Below are 19740 nucleotides of genomic sequence, written 5' to 3'. Positions count from 1 at the left end.
ATTCTAAAAGGATAAAGAGTTTTAAAAAAACAAGCCTGAAGGCTCTGAGTCTCAAAGTGAGGAGCATTGGTAATAAGGTGGACAAATTAACTGCACATATAGCTGTTAATGGATATGATGTAATTGGGATTGCAGAGACATGGCTCCAGGGTAACCAAGGCTGGGAACATAATATGCAGGGGTATTCAATATTGAAGAAAGAAAAGGAGGTGGGGTAGAGTTAATGGTTAAAGAGGAGGTTAATGCAATAGTAAGGAAGGACATTGGCTGGGATAATGTGGAATCTGTATGGGTCAAGCTGCGAAACAACAAAGGGCAGAAAACGTTTGGTGGTCTGTAAACAAACCCAACTAACAGTAGTAGGGAGGTTGGGGATGGCATCAAAAAGGAAATTAGGGAGGCGTGCAATAAGGGTACAGCAGTTACCATGGGTGAATTTTACCTACAAATTGATTGGGCTAACCAAACCGGTAGCAATATTGTAGAGGAGGATTTCCTGGAGTGTATAAGGGATGGTTTTCTAGACCAATATGTCAAGGAACCAACTAGAGAGCCAGCCATCCTAGACTGGGTCTTGTATAACAAGAGAGGATTAATTAGCAATTAGTCGTGCGTGGCCCCATAGGGAAGAGTGACCATAATATGGTAGAATTCTTCATTAAGATGGAGAGCGACACAGTTAACTCAGAGACTAGGGTCCTGAACTTGAAGGAAACTTCGATGGTATGAGACGTGATTTGGCTGGGATAAACAGGCGAATAATACTTAAAGGGTTGATGGTGGATAGGCAATGGCAGACATTTAAAGATCACATGGATGAATTAAAACTATTATACATCCCTGTCTGGCGTAAAAATAAAACATGAAAGGTGGCTCAACCGTGGCTAACCAAGGAAATTAGGGACAGTGGCACATAAATTGGCCTGAAAAAGCAGCAAACCTGAGGACTGGGAGCAATTTAGAATTCAGCAGAGGAGGACTAAGAGTGTAATAAGGAGGGGGAAAATAGAATATGAGAGTAAGCTTGCAGGGAACATAAAAAACTGACTGCAAAAGCTTCTAAAGATATGTGAAGAGAAAAAGATTAGTGAAATCTAATGTCGGTCCCTTGCAGTCAGAATCAGGTGAATTTATAATGGGGAACAAGTAAATGGCAGACCAATTGAACAAATGCTTTGGTTCTGTCTTCACTAAGGAAGACACGAATAACCTGCCGAAAATACTAGGGGACCGAGGGTATCGCGGGAAAGATGGACTGAGGGAAATCCTTATTAGTCAGGAAATGGTTGTAGGGAAAATGATGGGACTGAAGGCCGATAAATCCCCAGGGTCTGATAGTCTGCGTCCCAGAGTAGTTAAAGAAGTGGCCCTAGAAATAGTAGATGCATTGGTGGTCATTTTCCAACATTCTATAGATTCTGGATCAGTACCTATGGATTGGAGGGTAGCTAATGTAACCCCACTTTTTAAAAAAGGAGGGAGAGAGAAAACAGGGTAATAGACCGGTTAGCCTGACATTGGTGGTGGGGAAAATGCTGGAATCAATTATTAAAGATGTAATAGCAGAGCATTTGGAAAGCAGTGACAGGATCGGTCCAAGTCAGCATGGATTTATGAAAGGGAAATCATGCTTGACAAATCTTCTTGAGTTTTTTGTGGATGTAACTAGTAGAGTGGATAAGGGAGAGCCAGTGGATGTGGTGCATTTGGAATTAAAAAAGGCTTTTGACAACGTCCCACACCAGAGATTAGTGTGCAAAATTAAGGTACATAGTATTGGGGGTAATGTATTGATGTGGAGGGAGAACTGCTTGGCAGACAGGAAGCAAAGAGTGGGAATAAACGTGTCCTTTTCAGAATGGCAGGCATTGACTAGTGGGGTGCCGTAAGGTTCAGTGCTGGGATCTCAGCAATTTACAACATCCATTAATTATTTAGATGAGGGAATTTAACGTAATAGCTACAAATTTGCAGATGACACTAAGCTGGGTGGCAGTGTGAGCTGTGAGTAGGATGCTAAGAGGCTGCAGGGTGACTTGGACAGGTTAGGTGAATGGGCAATTGCATGGCAGATGCAGTATAATGTGGATAAATGTGAGGTTATTCACTTTGGGTGCAAAAACAGGAAGGCAGATTATCTGAATGGTGACAGATTAATAAAATGGGAGGTGCAAAGAGACCTGGGTGTCATGGTACATCAGTCACTGAAGGTAGGCATGCAGGTCCAGCAGGCAGTAAAGAAAGCAACTGGCATGCTGGCCTTCATAGCAAGGCGATTTGAGTATACGAGCAGGGAAGTCTTACTGCAATTGTACAGGGCCTTGCTGAGACCACACCTTGAGTATTGTGTGCTGTTTTGGTCTCTTAATCTGAGGAAGAACGTGCTTGCTATTGAGGGACTGCAGCGAAGGTTCACCAGACTAATTCCCGGGATGGCAGGACTGAGATATGAAGAAAGACTGGATCGGCTAGGCTTACACTCACTGGAATTTAGAAGAATGAGAGGGGATCTCATAGCAACATATAAAATTATGACGGAACTGGACAGGTTAGAGGCAGGAAGAATGTTCCTGATGTTGGGGAAGTCCAGAATCAGGGGTCACAGTCTAAGGATAATGGGTAAGCCTCATCGGACTGAAATGAGGAGAAACTTTTTCACCCAGAGTGGTAAACCTGTGAAGTTCTCTACCACAGAAAGTTGTGGAGTACTGTTTGTTGGATTTATTCAAGAGGGAGTTAGATGTGGCCCTTACGGCTAAGGGGCTCAGGGGGTATGGAGAGAAAGCGGGAGTGGGGTACTGAAGTTGCATGATGAGCCATGATCATATAGAATGGTGGTGCAGGCTAGAAGGGCCCAATGGCCTGCTCCTGCACCTATTTTCAATGTTTCAATGTATCTTTCCATTCTTGGTGAGTGAGTGTGTATTTTGTGCTGTATCTGTCCATCTCTGTGATGTGAATGTGAGCTCTACTCCATACCCGTCATTCTCCAGTATGTTAGTATTGTTTTACTGTGTACCCCCAATCTCTTATAGTATTGGTTTTACTTTCTAACTGTCAATTTGTGTTATGGAGGTGAGTGTTTATGCTGAATCTGTCGGTCTCTGGTAAATGAGTCTGAGTTTCACTCTGTATCTATCTGTGTCTGCTATGTGAGTGTGGGCCTTTCTCTGTATCTCCATTTCTGTTATGGGAGTCTAGGTTTTATTCTGTACCCGTCAAGTTCTGATATGTGATTGTGGGCCTTACTCTATAACTGCCAGTTTCTGTTTAATTGCGAGTGGGCTTTCCTTTGTACCTGTCAGTTTCTGGAATGAAAGAGAGCTCTTTACCTTGTACCTGTCAATTACTGGTTTGTGAGTCTGGGCATGTCACTGTATGTCAATTTATGTTATGGGAATATGGATTGTAATAAGTCAGCCTCTGATGTGTGTGTGTGGGTTTTATACTGTATTTCTCAGTCTCTCATATGCAAATGTGTGTATTTTTCTGTAACTGTCGGGTTTTGTTGTGTGTTCAGGTTTAATCTGTGCTTCTCAGTTTCTGCTATGTTAGACTGTACCTATTTGTTCCTGCTTCTTGATTGTATGTTTTAGACTGTACCTGTCAGTTGCTGCTATGTGAGTGTGGAATTTACTCTGTATCTGCTTGTCTCTGGTATGTGAACATGAGAATCAATTGAACTTTTAACCTGTATTTCTCTGATATGTGTGAAGATTTTGCCTTCTACCTGTCATTGTTCAGATATGTGTGTGTGGGTTTTATTCTGCCCCTATCAGTTTCTGCGATGCAAGTAAAAATTTTACTGACTGCCTTTAAGTTTTTCGATATGTGCTCATGGGATTTACACTTTACCTGTCACTCTCTGGTATGCAAGTGGGGATTTTATTCTGTTACTGTCACTTTCATATATGTGGGTGTGTGTTGTAAACTGTATCTGTCAGTCTGTGGTATGGGAATGTGGGGTTTATTCTGCACCTGTCATCTTCTGGTATGTTCGGGGGGTTTAAATACTGAATCTGTCAGATTCTGAAACATGAATATGGCTTTTGCTCTGTACCCATCAGCTTCTGATATGCTAATGTGGTTTATACTTTCTGTTTGACATTTTTTCTGATAGATGATTGTCTTTTATTCTCTACCTGCCAGTTTCTGGCAAGTGAGTGTGGGTGTTTAATGTACCTGTCAGTGTGATCTGTTTCAATGGTGAAACAGCATGTGATTCTACTGCTCCATGTGGCTGTAAGATTCACAATGTAACTCTGCCACTTCGGATCACTGTGGGACTGACAGCTTCTGCTGTCTGTGACAATAGACTTGAGGCCAGTTCTGTGTGTCTGCGCTCTGTGAGTGATAATCTACTTACTGTGTGTGAGAAGGAGCTGCCTGCACTGTTCCTTGTGTTCTGGGTGGAGGAATGATCACATTTGTTCTGGCTGGTTGAAGAATTTTGCTCTGAGAATAATAATACGAGAACATTATTAGTTCTAAGATATGGATGCGGGGGACAATACGATGTATCTGAGGGAGTGACAATGTAGCTCTCAATCACCAGCAACACGGTTTTGGAGAACTCAGCTCACCGAAACAATATAACCCGTCTTTAAAATACCTTCTCCCACACTCCTCTCCTGTTGCCTGCAATAGATGCACCTTGTGAAACTCCCCACATCCTCACTGTCAGGCTGTTTCCCCCGGACTCAATGCTGATCTCTGAGCCCATCTGCGGACACGCTCCCAAAGTGCTGTGCTGCTGTAAGGAGGCTGCTGCTCGCTGCCTTACCCTGGGGCCACTGTGTCACCATTCCTGGCTGTTTTAAACCATCTTCTTCTGCTCACTGAGTGAATGGTGATTGCAGGCAGTGCTGGGGGAGGGGAGGGTGCATGTGCTCTTCTGCTCACTGGGAATTGACACAGGGGGTGGGGCTGAACCGTGCATGTGCAGCTCTCTGCAATAATTCAGCCTGTTAAAATCAATGTGCACTTTTCCCAATTTACTTTTATCAGAATCTGAGCAAAGGAACTGGGCCTGGGGGGAAAGGACAGAGAATGATTAAAGCTGGGAGCTTTGTCCCTTGGAGATGCTCAATTTGAGATCATTCCATGCAGGGTGTTTCTCTCCATGAGCCCATCTTCACAAAGCAATCCTGCAGCAACATCGGAGGGGTGAGGGAGTGGGAGTGTTTGCTGGGACCGTGCAGGAGTTAATATCTAACAGAAACAATCTGAGATCAGTTTAATTAGAGTAAAACACTCGGTCACTGAGAGTAATACCGAAGTGGATAATCAAGGGGCTTTCATGAGGCAGGAACTTAATACAATCACTATTCATTATGAAGTAGAACTCGGTAAAATAATGGGACTAAAGGCAGACAAGTCACCTTGCCCTGATGGCTTACATCGTAAGGTCTTAAGAGAAGTGGCTGCAAAGATGGTGGACACATTAGTTGTAATCTACCAAAATTCCCTGGATTCTGGGGTGGTCCCAACAGATTGTAAACCAAAAATGTAATGCCTCTATTTAAAAAAGGAGGCAGACAAAAAGCAGGAAACTATAGACCAGTTGGCCTAACATCTGTCATTGGGAAAATGCTCGAGACCATTATTAAGGAAGCAGTCGCGGGACATTTGGAAAAGCACGATTCAATCCAGCAGAGTCAGTATGGCTTTATGAAAGGGAAATCATGTTTGACAAATTTGCTGGAGTCCTTTGATGATGTAAGAAGCAGAATAGATAAGGGGGAACCAGTGGATGTGGTGTATTTGAATTTCCAGAAGGCATTTGATAAGGTACCACATAAGAGGTTACTGCACAAGATAAACCTCATAGTGTTGGGTGCAATATATTAGCATGGAGAGAGGATTGGTTAACTAACAGAAAACAGAGAGTCAGGATAAATGGGTCTTTTTCCGGTTGGCAAATGGTGACTAGTGGGGTGCCGCAGGTATCGGTGCTCGTTCCTCAACTATTTACAATCTATATTAATGCTTTGGAAGAAGGCACCGAGTGTAATAGAGCCAAGTTTGCCGATGATACAAAGATGGGGGGGAAAGCAAATCGAGAACACGAAAAATCTGCAAAGGGATATCGACAGGCGAAATGAGTGGGCAAAAATTTGTCAGATGTAGTATAATATGGGAAAATGTGAGGTTATCCACTTTGACAGAAATAATAGAAAAGCAAATTATAATTTAAATGGAGAAAAATTGCAAAGTGCTACAGGACAGAGAGACCTGAGGATGTTTGTGCATAAAACTCAAAAAGTTAATGTGCAGGTACAGCAAGTAATCAGGAAGGCAAATGGAACATTGGCCTTTATTGCAAGGGGGATAAAGCAGAGAAGTCCTGCTACAACTGTACAGGGTATTGGTGAGACCACACCCAGAATACTGCATGCAGTTTGGTCTCTGTATTTAAGGAAGGATATACTTGCATTGGAGGCTGTTCAGAGGTTAATTCTGGCGATGAGGGGATTGTCTTATGAGGACAGGTTGAGTAGGTTGGTCCGATACACATTGGAGTTCAAAAGAATGAGAGGTGATCTTATTGAAACATATAACGAGGGAACTGGATAAGGTGGATCCAGAGAGGATATTTCCACTCAGGGTAAACTAAAACTAGTGTGCATAGTCTCAGAATAAGGGGCCACCCATTTAAAACTGAGATGAGGAGAAATTTATTCGCTCAGATAGTTGTAAATCTGTGGAATTCTCTGCCCGAGAGCTGTGGAGGCTTGGTCATTGAATGTATTTAAGGCAGAGATAGACACATTTTTGAGCGATAGGGGATTAAAGGGTGATGGGGAGCGGGCAGGGAAGTGGAGGTGAGTCCATGATCAGATCAGCCATCATCTAATTGAATGGCAGAGCAGGATCCAGGTGCCAAATGACCCACTCCTGCTCCTATTTCTTAGGTTATTATGTTCTTATGAGATAATAACCCTGGGACTGTACATGGGGACTCTAACCTTGGGACTGTACATGGGGACTCTAACCCTGGGACTGTACATGGGGACTCTAACCCTGGGACTGTAAATGGGGACTCTAACCCTGGGACTGTACATGGGGACTCTAACCCTGGGATTGTACATGGGGACTCTAACCCTGGGACTGTACATGGGGACTCTAACCCTGGGACTGTACATGGGGACTCTAACCCTGGGACTGTACCTGGGGACTCTAACCCTGGGACTGTACATGGGGACGCTAACCCTGGGACTACATGGGGACTCTAACCCTGGGACTACATGGGGACTCTAACCCTGGGACTGTACATGGGGACTCCAACCCTGGGAATGTACATGGGGACTCTAACCCTGGGAATGTACATGGGGACTCTAACCCTGGGACTGTACATGGGGACTCTAACCCTGGTACTGTACTTGGGGACTCTAACCCTGGGACTGTAAATGGGGACTCTAACCCTGGGACTACATGGGGACTCTAACCCTGGGATTGTACATGGGGACTCTAACCCTGGGACTGTACATGGGGACTCTAACCCTGGGACTGTACATGGGGACTCTAACCCTGGGATTGTACATGGGGACTCTAACCCTGGGACTGTACATGGGGAGTCTAACCCTGGGACTGTACATGGGGACTCTAACCCTGGGACTGTACCTGGGGACTCTAACCCTGGGACTGTACATGGGGACGCTAACCCTGGGACTACATGGGGACTCTAACCCTGGGACTACATGGGGACTCTAACCCTGGGACTGTAGATGGGGACTCTAACCCTGGGACTGTACATGGGGACTCTAACCCTGGGAATGTACATGGGGACTCTAACCCTGGGACTGTACATGGGGACTCTAACTCTGGGACTGTACATGGGGACTCTAACCCTGGGACTGTACATGGGGACTCTAACCCTGGGACTGTACCTGGGGACTCTAACTCTGGGACTGTACATGGGGACTCTAACCCTGGGACTGTACATGGGGACTCTAACCCTGGGACTGTACATGGGTTCTCTAACCCTGGGAGTGAACAGCTCTGGGGCTTTCCTGTTACAATTGTCTGGGATGTAACCAGAAGCTTAGCACTGAGATGCGCCTCTCGGAGATGGTGAGAAACCGAGGTGTCAGAATATAACTCAGCTGTTACTTTACCAAGATGGCCGCGCATGCGCTTTGCTGCTCACTGAACCAAGATGTCGGAGGAGTGACCCTGCCTTCCTGTACAAAGATGGCCGCCGTTACCCGGGGCCTGTGACCGGGAGAAAGCCTCGAGGCTGCAGGCGCCGATATTCCGGTTATTATTCCGGGCTTCGGGAAGGCTCCAGTTGGTTATGAAGCCTCCCCGACTCCCCGCTGGTCCTTTACTCACCTCCGCCCCGCTGAAATTGAGCTGTTTTGCGGAGCAAATTTCACCACAGCTGCTCCGCCATTACACGCACCGCGCATGCTCCGAATACAGCCAGATTCGGCGCCTGCGCACTCGGTCCCTGAAGTCTATGGTCGGCAGGAATGCTGGGTAAATAGGAACAGCCAATCAGTGACTGGGACAGGATTTCCAGGGCCCCCATTGGGCACTGAACATGTTCATTCTGGCCCTCAGTCATTGTTCCTGCTGCTCTGTATAACCCTGTCCCTGAGCTGGACAGTAATGTTCTGTCTCAGGATTGTTTCAAACACCCTGTGTCCAATATTGGATTTCTCCATAAACCATCATCATCATCACAGGCAGTCCCTGGAAGCGAGGATGACTTCTTTCCACGCCAAAAAAGAATAAGTTCACAGTTGTTTTAATGAAGGATCTAATATTCCAGATCCCGAGCTACATTTTGAAGGGTGGAAGCTGCCTGTGTTTGGATTTTTTTAACGTGCGGTGGCCGTTGCACACCAGCCACCACACTGGCTTGACAGAGCTCGGTCTTGGTCCAGTGGCAAGGATTACCCCAGATGACTGGAGACCAGCTGTGCTGCACGGACTGAGCGCACATATATAGCAGTCTGGACTGGGCCATGCTGCCCCTAGTCCCTTGCCCCTTCTGGGCCCCAGATTCATGCCTCTCCTGGGCCCCGGTCACTGCCTTCTATAATCTCTTGCTGCTCCTTCGCCCCTCCTGCTGTGCCTGCCCGCACTGCAATTAGCGACGTGACGTTGCAGCCGTCACCATCCTACAATGGAATACCACCGCCGCACACTGCTCCCTCTGATGGCCCCGACCTGCTGATGGTCATGCAGGCCGGGACCGTGCCGCTGCACGGGAGACCAATTCATGTTCCCTTCCCTTCCATTTTGGGCCTTTTCTTACTCTGGATTATTTCACTTCTCACGCAGTTCATCTTTTGCCACATCAAATCCCAAGCTTCTTTCGTTTGAGCATACGGCTTGTGGATGTTACACACTGAACCGACGTGTCTCACTTTACAGACATTTGACGTTCCTTGAAAGAACTATCTTGCTTAAGACTGGAACTCTCTTATTTTCTATACTGTTTAACGATTTTTGAATGCGGTTAACAGATCTCCACACATACTGCTTGTGATCGCCTTTGAAATGCCTGGTCTTTGTAATTGTCTTTGCTAATTTTGATGGGTTAGTTGATTATAATTACTTCTTACGAACATACGTTGCAGAAATTTTTTGCATCAAAATAATTGTTTAAACACTTACTTTATCGGGTCTTTAGCTTCCCCACTGATCACTGTTTCCTCTTGTGGGGGGAATCGAGAACTAGGTGGCAAAGTCTGAGCATAAGGGGTCGCCCATTTAAAACGCAAATGAGGATGAATTTCTTCTCTCAGAGAGTCGTGAATCTTTGAAATTCTCTACGCCAGAGAGCAACGGACGCTGGGATATTTAATACATTTAAGTTGCAGATGGACTGATTTTTGAAAGATAGCGAAGTCAAGCGTTATGCGGAGAGGGCAGGGAAGTGGAATTGAGGCCAAGATCATATCAGCCATGATATTACTGAATGGCAGAGCGGGCTCAAGGGGCCAGATGGCCTACTTCTGCTCCTATTTATTATGTTCTTAACATTGATTAGGGGCTGGGTTTAGATGTAGGTTTAGTGGTTAGTGGGTGTGGTTTGTGGCTATGTGTTAGGATTGGGATTAGTGATTCGGATAGTCAATATGATATTGGGCTTAGGATATAGTGATTGACGTAGAAAGCACTATTGGCAATATCAGTGTCACTGAACTTGCCCTTTTCCATTTCATTTTTTTAACCTCTCACAGACGAGTCACAAAACAGCCTCACAATGTGTTAATTCAAGGAACCTTCGTTTCTGCGCAAGCCTCATTTCCTCCCTTATTTTACATCTCTACATTTCTCACGGAAAAATCAATTAGTGACATTAGATTTGTGGATTTTGGGACAATAACAGACGGATACAGTTGTTGTGCTGGTTACATTTAATCATCAGCCTGCATGAAAAGGGCTTCTGACAATAATCTGTCACCAGGCCTCACAGTCACCGTCTGATTCCACCATCATATCTTCATTCATTACCCACCTTTCCCCCTAATTAGAACTACTTTCAGCGGCATGAACATTCCCCATACTGAGGCTCTCTAATTACCGAGCAGAGCATGAACACCGGCACAGACTGGTTAGTCCGAATGACCCATTTCTGCCCATATATCTGATGTAATTCTATAGTCTCAGTGTAAGTGGTCCAAGGATTTGGTGCCTCAGTGTTATTGGTCCCTGGATTTGTTGTCACGGTATTAGTAATCCCTCAATTTGGTGTCACGATGTAATTCATCATGGATTTGATGTCTCATTGTAACTGGTCCCTGGATTTGGTGCCTCAGTGTAAGGGTTCCCTGGATTTGATGCCTCAATGTAAGTTGTCCCTGGATTTGGAGTCACAATGTATGTGGTCCCTGGATTTGGTGTCAACAACACCTCATCACTGGGATTGAGGACAAACCCGCCGCCCAGCCACGCATTCAGCACAGAATGATCCCACTCAAATCTATTCCCAATTAACACTCCCACATGAATTCACCAGAAACAGTCCAGTGCCTGCAAGGAATTGCAACCCCACGTCTAACTTCAGTGAAACACACAATACAAAACATTTTAAAGGAAAAATAAACCCCATCATAGTTCAACAAAGGCAATTAAAGTGCTGTAAATCCCATTCACTCATACACCTTCTTCACCCCTTCTCTCCACCTCCCCCTCCCCAACTACTCTTTCAACCCAACTCCCCAACCCCTCACCCCAACTCCTCTATCACCGCATTTCTCTCAAACCCTCACCCCAACTCCTCTTTTACGCCTACTCTCCAAACCTTCCTCACCCAACTCCTCTTTTAACCTACAATTTAATTTTTAACATCACTTACACACGTCATCCACACTGGAGGTAAATCTTAGGACCTTCTGTGATGGTGAGGTGATCACTGGGCAATAAAATACAGGGACTGGTGGGAGGCTGCTTATTACCCTCGGTGAGATTTACTCCCCTTTCCCACAGTGTACTGCGGACAAGTGGTCACCTTGGTAACGGAATGGTCAGTGTGACATCACTTTCGAATCAAGAGCACACAAGACAATGGGTCATCAATAAATGGTAAAGGGATTAAACACTCTGCAATTACATTGTAAATAAGAGCAAATAAAATGCTGGAAAATAACTGGCGAAGACAATAGCTTATCTCTGCGGAATTCACTGTCAAACATTAAGAATGATGTCTTTTGTTTACACACACGCACACACACACGCATATATAGCAAATACTTTGTGTGTGAACTTTTCAGTTGTTGTGCTGAACCAGAAGTGAAATATGCTTTGGCCTTTAGGACCTTGCGGGAGCCCACCGGCGGTGCTTGCTGTGTGAGGATACAAGGAGACCGCACGCGTTTGCTCCTCCCAAACTGGGGGAATGGAGCAGATATTTAAAGGGACTCGGACTCCCTTTTCACTGCCTATTTATACTTAAAGGAACAGTGCAGTTTATCTCGTAGTGTCGGGGGACTTCACGAACCGACCTCCCATTAACAGTTGTTCCCTTCTGTACTGTGCAGTGATTGAAAAGCTGTCGATTTCAGTGACTTGCGCCTTTCTAAAATGTCACACTCTTTTTGATGATCCATTTGACTTGAATTTGGAAAGACTTCAGAATTGTGCAGTGTGACGGAAGTTTCGTTTAAAGCTGGAGTAAAATGTGTTTCAAAATATTATTTCTAACCCTCCCCCCATCCCCCAAATTTTAGAACACTCTGCAATATTGACTGGGAAGTTCCCAATTTCGTTCCTTGATCTGGGCTGTTAGTTGATCTCAGCCAAGGCAGCAGTTCAGGGGTTATAATTGTCCTCGGTACCAGTGGGCTAAATATGATTAAAAATTAGCCAGTGCCCCTGCTCTTGATACCGATCCAAAGACCTCAACTGGGAAATGACCTCAACTGGGAAGTGTGTGGTTGTAATTTGAGGGCAGGACTGGACTCGACTCTGATGCCTACCACAGTGGAAATGTGTATCCTGTCCTTAAAGTAACAATGTTTGTAACCTCAATTTGCAGGGTATTAGAAGGTGAGGGTCGACAGCTGGGAAACTGAAACCAAACATCACGGCAAGATTTGATAGATTCACCGGATTGATCAGGATCACCTTATCATCAGCCTTTGGAAAAACACCAATCACAGCGGTGAGAAACAGGACACATGTTCTGTGTGTGGATGCACCTTCAACCAATCGTCTAGCATGTGAGACTCGTGTGGCCAGCTGACTCAACACTGTAAATGTGGGGACAGTGGGAATGGATGCAGATGCACGTTGGGTGGAAAGACATCAGGGAGAGACCGTTTACCAGCTGAGTGTGGAAAGTGATTCAGTCTCTCATCTCACCAACTGACATTCGAGGACTTAGATGACAGACTTTCTCCTGTGAATATAGAGCTGGATTATTGGGCCGTGATGTTTTTACTTGTTCATCTTGTTGACTGTAAACCTTTGTCAATTACTTGATGTGATGGTTTACTTGTACATTTTTATTTAAATGCATTTACTGAGTGGATTCAAATTTAAATTGAAGCCAGATTTGCACGATTCTCTATTCACACATCGAAGGTGAGAGAGATGCTGCCAGGAACGAGCTAAGTCCTGTAGCTGAAAGGGATTAACAGACTGTGTTTTGTGTTTAGTGATCCCAGGCGTGATAGCTATCTCTACTCTGGACCCCAAGGCAAAGAGCGGCACTCTGGAAGGTATAAGGAACTGGGACTTCTCCCTGAGAGTAACCAAAGGCATGAGAACTGAATCAATCTAGAGATAGAAAGGAGAAAAGGACCAAAATATAACAGGACATCAATTAGTCTCATCTTATCATGGATATTTGAAATATCGAAACATTGTATGATTTGAAATATCAAAATATTAAACTCCATCCCAGTTTTCGGGGTTAGTAATATCAGCAGAAACAAATCCCAACTGACAGAACGAACACGATTCAGTCAGGATGCGATTAACAGCAGTAATAACAGTAGAACATAACCCCTGCAGTCACTTGTGAATATGCAATTCAGATGACTGAGTGAATCCCTTCCCACACTTCCCCATTTGTACTCGCTGGAGTTTCAGCAGGTTGGATGACTGAGTGAACCCCTGCCCACACACAGAGCAGGTGAACGGCCTCTCGTCGGTGTGACTCTGACAATGAAGTTCTAGATCAGACGGGGAACTGAATCCCTTCTCACAGTCTCCACATTCCCACGGTTTATCATTATGCAGGTGTCCTTGTGTCTCCCAGGTTGGATGATCAGTTGAAGTTTTGTCCACACACAGAACACGTGTAGTTTCTCCCCGCTGTGAATGGTGCAATATTTTTTCAGCTGTGTATCTGATTGAAGCTCTTTCCACAGTCAGTGCACTGGAACACTCTCACTCGAATGTGTGTGTGCTTTTCCAGTCACACTGATGTCTGAAATATTTTCCCACAGACATGTTGTGGAAAAATATTTCCGAGACTGTATAATATATAAAGAGAGGTTTATTAAATCGGAGACAAAGCTTTGGGAGAAGTGTTAGAGACCCCTGTCTCTGAACCAGCTTCTCAATTTGGTATCTCCAGTGAGGTTCTTTTATCTTACAAATTACGTCACTTTACATCACATGCTTTAGCACTAGTCCTTCAGTCTAATCATCGCATTACAAGGTTTACAAAGCTGTTCATACAGTTACTATCCAAGGCTGAGCTCTTGATATAAACCATCCTCGCATTGTGACAGGGCATTATAAACAAGTGCAGGCTTTTTGGCACCGGTATAGACAAACATACCCCCACTTATCTCTCCAGTCGTTCATTATCTCACTTTCCTATCTCCATAACTCAAGGCCAGCATACCTTGAAGTCTAACTGTGTTGTTTTTTTTTATCTAAAGCATAATGCATCAGTATTGTCCCTTACAAAATTCATTAAAGGGGAAAATAAAAACAAATATTTGGTCCCGTATACTAGTCAAGTATATGTCCAAATATCTGCTCCAACAATATTCCTCCTTTTGGTCCTGGAGGATGTTCACGAAATCCAGATGACTACAATGATAGTAGTATGGTGTCATATATTCGTCCTTTGGGGTATGTTACTTCCCTGATGTTCCGTATGTCCACCTTGCCTGTAGCTCTAAGCTACCCTTCAAAGATAGTGGCCGGTGTCATCGTCATCTGTTTCTTCATCCTTGGTGTCTTCAGGTATTTCCATCAGATGTGCTTCTTCTTCGGCGATTACACTGGCTACTGGCATCAGTCGAGCCATCATAACTTTACAGCAGATATTAAAACACCCGATAATCAGACAGCAAGTAATTATTATTTCAACCAGAATAATTACTCCATGCATAAGATAGGACCCACAGGATTCCCCTAACAGCCAGTCAAACCAGCCAGATCCTCCTGCTTTCGTGGATAACTTCTTTACCTCCCTTCTTATGTGATCAGCGAGGTTGGTTATGTTTTCTGAATTATCGGGAATGTAAGTGCAACATTCAGCTCCAATTATGGCACATGTGCCCCCACTTTATGCTAGTATATAATCTAGGGCCATTCGGTTCTGGAGTACCATTGTGCGTATGGCTACCATTTCAGCCGTTATGCCCTCTATTGCTTCAGCAGTGCCGTTAACTAACTGTTCGAGTACCCTCTCTAGGTTACGTAATTCATCTATGGTGCGTCCTATCCCGAATGTGAGCATCATGACCCCAAATAGCCTCTGTACCGGGGTAAGATCTCATCTTAGTCGATCTGGTGTCTGTACTTCTGCTAAAGTATGTATCCGTCTGAAAAAAGGGACCACATATCCCAAATAACAGGACCCCCTCCAGTCCTGTTGTAACCAGAGGTAGGCCTTATGCCCGCACACAAAATAAGTGCCATTGTATGCTGTTAGATTCGATCCCAATCTCTCTCTCAGCCCCCATCGCCACCTAATCTTAGGGTCCCAGTCCTGGCTACTTGTCTGATTCTTCAAACCCTCTATTTCAAATAACCCCTGGTTTGTTGTTTCGCTGGCTATTATGTTCCACCTGGTGAGGTTAAAGTATCCTGCTACAAAACCTGTTTCCTCACCAGTCAGGGTTCTAGTGAAACAAATGTCAGCAGTGGGCGTTCCAACTCCTGAGGTGTTGGTCAAAACCAGTAACGGGGTCGTACCGACTATTGTATTCCGGCTGGTGCCATCCTTCAATGCATCCAAAAGGTAACCCCCCCGATCTCCACGTTTCTTTATCCCTACTCTAGTTCCAAGTATCATTTACTTCCCCTGTACCGTTTTGTGGCATTACCCACTCCGCTACTTCCGAAATGTTAAGGGAGATTGACCTCAAAGGGATGCCTCCTTTGCTATGTATGGGGATGTGCGAACATACCCAGCCACTGGAAAAGTTCTCATTTTGCGCATAAACATAAGACATGTACAAAAAGGTATTCACATGTAACTCTCGTTTTGGTCCAGCTAGCAGGCGAGACCTAACACGAACTATGATAATCTCACCAATCGCAATATATAGTTTCATCTTATTACTCGATATTTAACAAATAGTCAAAGGCAAAATGGCCGTGTGGCTTGCTTGAAGAATCTCTTGCTGTCAATCTGTAAATCGACAAACAACAACAACTAATACGTGTGCTAAACGGCTGCTTCAAAAACCTTAAGCTGGGTCCGATGCTTCCATTTTCCGTTCCCTTTAACATCGATGCAGGCACAAGTATCCCTGCTGATTATAACATCATACGGTCTATTTAATTTTTAGGGCAAACTCCGGTTTTCCCGGGAGGACCCTTACCATAACGTGACTTCCTGCCACCTGGACTTCAGGAAGCTTTGTAAGCTCTGCTTCCGCGTCTCTTTCTTCCTGATTGTCCCTAACAAATTTACACATCCCTTTTAATTGAGTACTTATTTCCAAAACATACCGTTTTATTTTGTCTTTTAATGGGCCTACATCGGCCCCGCCTGTTATGATGCTCTCTGGTAATTGCATCGCCCTTCCTGTCATTAGTTCATAAGGGGTTAATCCGGTTGTCCGGTTTGTCGTGGCTCTTAACTTCATCAATATAATGGGTAATACTTCTGTCCACGTTTTTGCTGACGTTTTCATGGACTTTGCCAGGGAGTCCTTAAGGGTATGGTTCATGCGCTCTACCATCCCAGAATTCTGCGGGTGGTAGGGGATGTAGAATCTTTGTTTTATGCCCATCAGCTGGCATATTATTTTTACAATTTTTCTTTTCCGGTGAAGTGGGTGCCTTGGTCAGAATATCCTTGCCAATGTTGAGGCAGTGCAATCAGGTGTGGGGAAAGCTTCCATCCACCGGGTAATTTTTTATCTATAATCACTAGGCAATATCTTTTTCCATGGGATGGGGGCAAAGGACATGTGAAATCAATTTGTACGTGTTCCCATGGCCCTCGTGGACGGGGCTGGTGTCACATTTTAATTTTAATGGGCCTGCCTGGATTATATTGTGCGCACGTAACACATCGATGGCAATATTTGGCGATATCTCTCCCGATCCCTTTCCACCATCAATCTCTTCAAAGACTCCCGGACATGGCCTCTCGTCCTGAATGAGACAGGCCATCATACAACTCCAATAATGTATTCTGTATGCATTCAAGTGCCATTACCTTGTCGTCTCGTCTCCAAACGTTATCCTTCCCTTGCGTTGCGCCCTGCTTTGTCCACATACCTATTTCCTCCTCAGAAGTGTCCTGGTGTAGTTTCTCAATACTTATCTGTTCGTCCCGGGCCCCAGCGGCACTGACTGAGGCTTTCTCACACTCTTCCTGTTCTAATACCTTCTGTGCAGCTACATCTGCAGCTTTATTTCCCTGGTGACTCAGCCAATCTGGACTGGTTCGGTCTGACTCCCTCCTGTGGGCTTTAATTTTATTTACCGCTTCCTGTTTTGGTTTATTACTGGCTGCTAAAAGAGCTTCTATTCTCAGCTGATGCTTTATGGGATGTCCGCTAGTTGTGATAAAACCCCTTCTCCCTCATGCTGTCATATAATCGTGTACTACCCCGAATGCATATCTACTGTCCGTATAGATATTAACAATCTTATTTTCCGATAATTCCAGTGCCCGGGTGAGGGCTACCAGTTCTGCCACTTGAGCTAACGACGCCCCATTAATTCTCCCTGATTTAACTGTCTCTAGATCCTGGTTAACTACGGCCTGTCCGGTACGAGGTAGTCCCTCTACATAGTTTCGTGAGCCGTCCACAAACAAGGTTTGTTCTGCGGTTTGAAGGGGGGCGTCATTTATTCTATCCTCTTCCATATCCTCACATACCTCTTCACAAAAGTGGAGTTCCCCTTTACCCATCATACCTTCTGCGGGGTTGTTTCCTGCATCCCTAATTATGGTTACCGCTTTGTTGGGTGTTAAGAGGACTGCTTCCCACTTCGCCCGTCTCATATTAGATACGGTTCTCAGTTTTCCTGTGTTTAACATTTCTAACAATGTGTGTTTAGTGTGGAGAATGATGTTTCCAGTCATCACAACAGGCTCGCTTATTTTTACCGCCCAAGCTGCGCAATCTAGCGTGGCTATACATCTGGATAACCCAATCACCACTGAGCTTTCGGTGGTAGAGTAATAGGCTATAGGTCTCCTTTTATCCCCGTGATCTTGGGTGAGCACGGCCATATAGAACCCACCTACATTGTTACAGTGGATGTGGAAATCCTTACCATGTCAGGCAGTCCCAATCCAGGTGCGGAGACTTTTTCTGACTTGAGTTTACTATACGCCTGTTCTTGTTCAAGGCCCCACTCTGTGAGATCTAGGGCCGGTTTCCCCCCTTCACTGATCTTTGTATTGGCTCAGCAATTTTTGCAAAAACCAAGGATAAAGTTCCGGCTGTAATTAAAGAGGCCCAGTACTTTCCTCACCCGCCTTACCGTTCCTGGTCCAGGCATGTCCTTGTCTGCCTTTTTCCTTTCCGAGAGCATTTCTTTCAGCCCCTTTGAAAGGCAGTACCCTAGGTACAGGACCTGGGATTTCCCTACCTGGGCCTTTTTGGGGTTAACCTTAAGGCTCGCCGTTTCCAGAGCCCTTTACACTAAGTATAGGTTTGCCTGATGTCTTTCCTTGGTTTCTGAGGCTATTAATACGTCGTCGACATATTGTAAAATAATATTTCTTGCCGGTACCTCTATTTGTTTTAGTATATCCCTCATGACTCGATGGAATATGGCAGGACTATTATGGAATCCTTGCGGTAATCGGGTCCAAGTATATTTTTTATCCTCCACCGTGAAGGGAAATTTTTCTTGTGATTCTATGTCGAAGGGAAGGGCCCAAAAACCATGGGTTATGTCTGGGACTGAAAAGATCTTATTTTCAGTGGATAATCCATTAAGGATTGTGGAGGGGCTGGCCACTATCGGGTGTAATTTGGGGGTGACCTTGTTAAGGGCAGTGTAGTCGATAGTGAGTCTATCACTCCCATCTGGTTTCCCTACCGACCATGTTGGGGAGTTAGTGGTGTTAACTGTTTCTTTTACTTTACCCTTTTCCACTAGCCCTTTTACTATTTCTACAACCGCTGTTCTTGCTTCAGGTCTTATAGCGTATTGTCGGTGTGGTTTATGAGATGGTCCAGGGAATTTAATAGGGTCCATCTTCGCCTTCCAGTGTCTAATTTTGTCTGTGCCCAGACCCCGGGCACATAGGCACATATGCCTCCATACCCTCCAGTCCCGAAAAGCCAGTCAGTTTTTGTGGCTGTAGTTACACCTATACTTTCCACATGGTGGGCTATCTGTCCTAAATCTCGCTTACTGCCATCCGCCTTTGGCCGTGTCAGTTTCCCCTTGCCGCAATCAATCAGGGGCTTAAATTCCCTCATTACATCATTCCCCAATATTGTTCCCTCACGACTCTTGCATACGTAAAATCTCATGGGTATATATAAGTTATCAATTTCCACCAATTGTGTGTTGCTCAGGTAGGCCAGTGTGGGCCGTCCATCTATTCCGTTTATCAGAGCCTTCTTGTCGGTGACGGGAAGGGGCATATTGATAATGGATATTGAGGCTCCCGTGTCCACTAGCATCTCACACTGTCGGCCCCCTACTGGTGCAGACACATATTTCCTTCCCTCCTTTTCACTTTGTACAGGGGCTGCCGGACATCACCAGGTGGCTTTGTACACCTGCCACTTCTGGTATTCTTGTGCTGAAGGGTTCTTGCCTTATTAGGATAACCATTTTTACCACAGCATGTCGCTACCAGGTGCCCTTTCTTACCACAATACGTACATT

General features: G+C 45.0%; 1 protein-coding gene across 3 annotated transcripts in view; it reads right to left on the bottom strand.

Annotated features, from left to right (window-relative positions):
• Window positions 1-19740, bottom strand: part of LOC139255461 (zinc finger protein 239-like) — a 126222-nt gene that overhangs the window by 8898 nt on the left and 97584 nt on the right. For 2 of the 3 annotated variants that reach the window (XR_011592055.1, XM_070873941.1), the window contains exon 2: window positions 4367-4455. The gene's annotated coding sequence lies outside the window, so the exon portion shown is untranslated. Of the gene's footprint in view, window positions 1-4366; window positions 4456-8334; window positions 8406-19740 lie in introns of those variants that run through there. The other variant, XM_070873942.1, reaches the window with a different exon arrangement.

The sequence above is a fragment of the Pristiophorus japonicus genome, unplaced genomic scaffold, assembly GCF_044704955.1.
Source record: "Pristiophorus japonicus isolate sPriJap1 unplaced genomic scaffold, sPriJap1.hap1 HAP1_SCAFFOLD_61, whole genome shotgun sequence".
NCBI classification, from domain to species: Eukaryota; Metazoa; Chordata; class Chondrichthyes; family Pristiophoridae; genus Pristiophorus; species Pristiophorus japonicus.
This window is presented reverse-complemented; position numbering and strand designations above follow the sequence as displayed.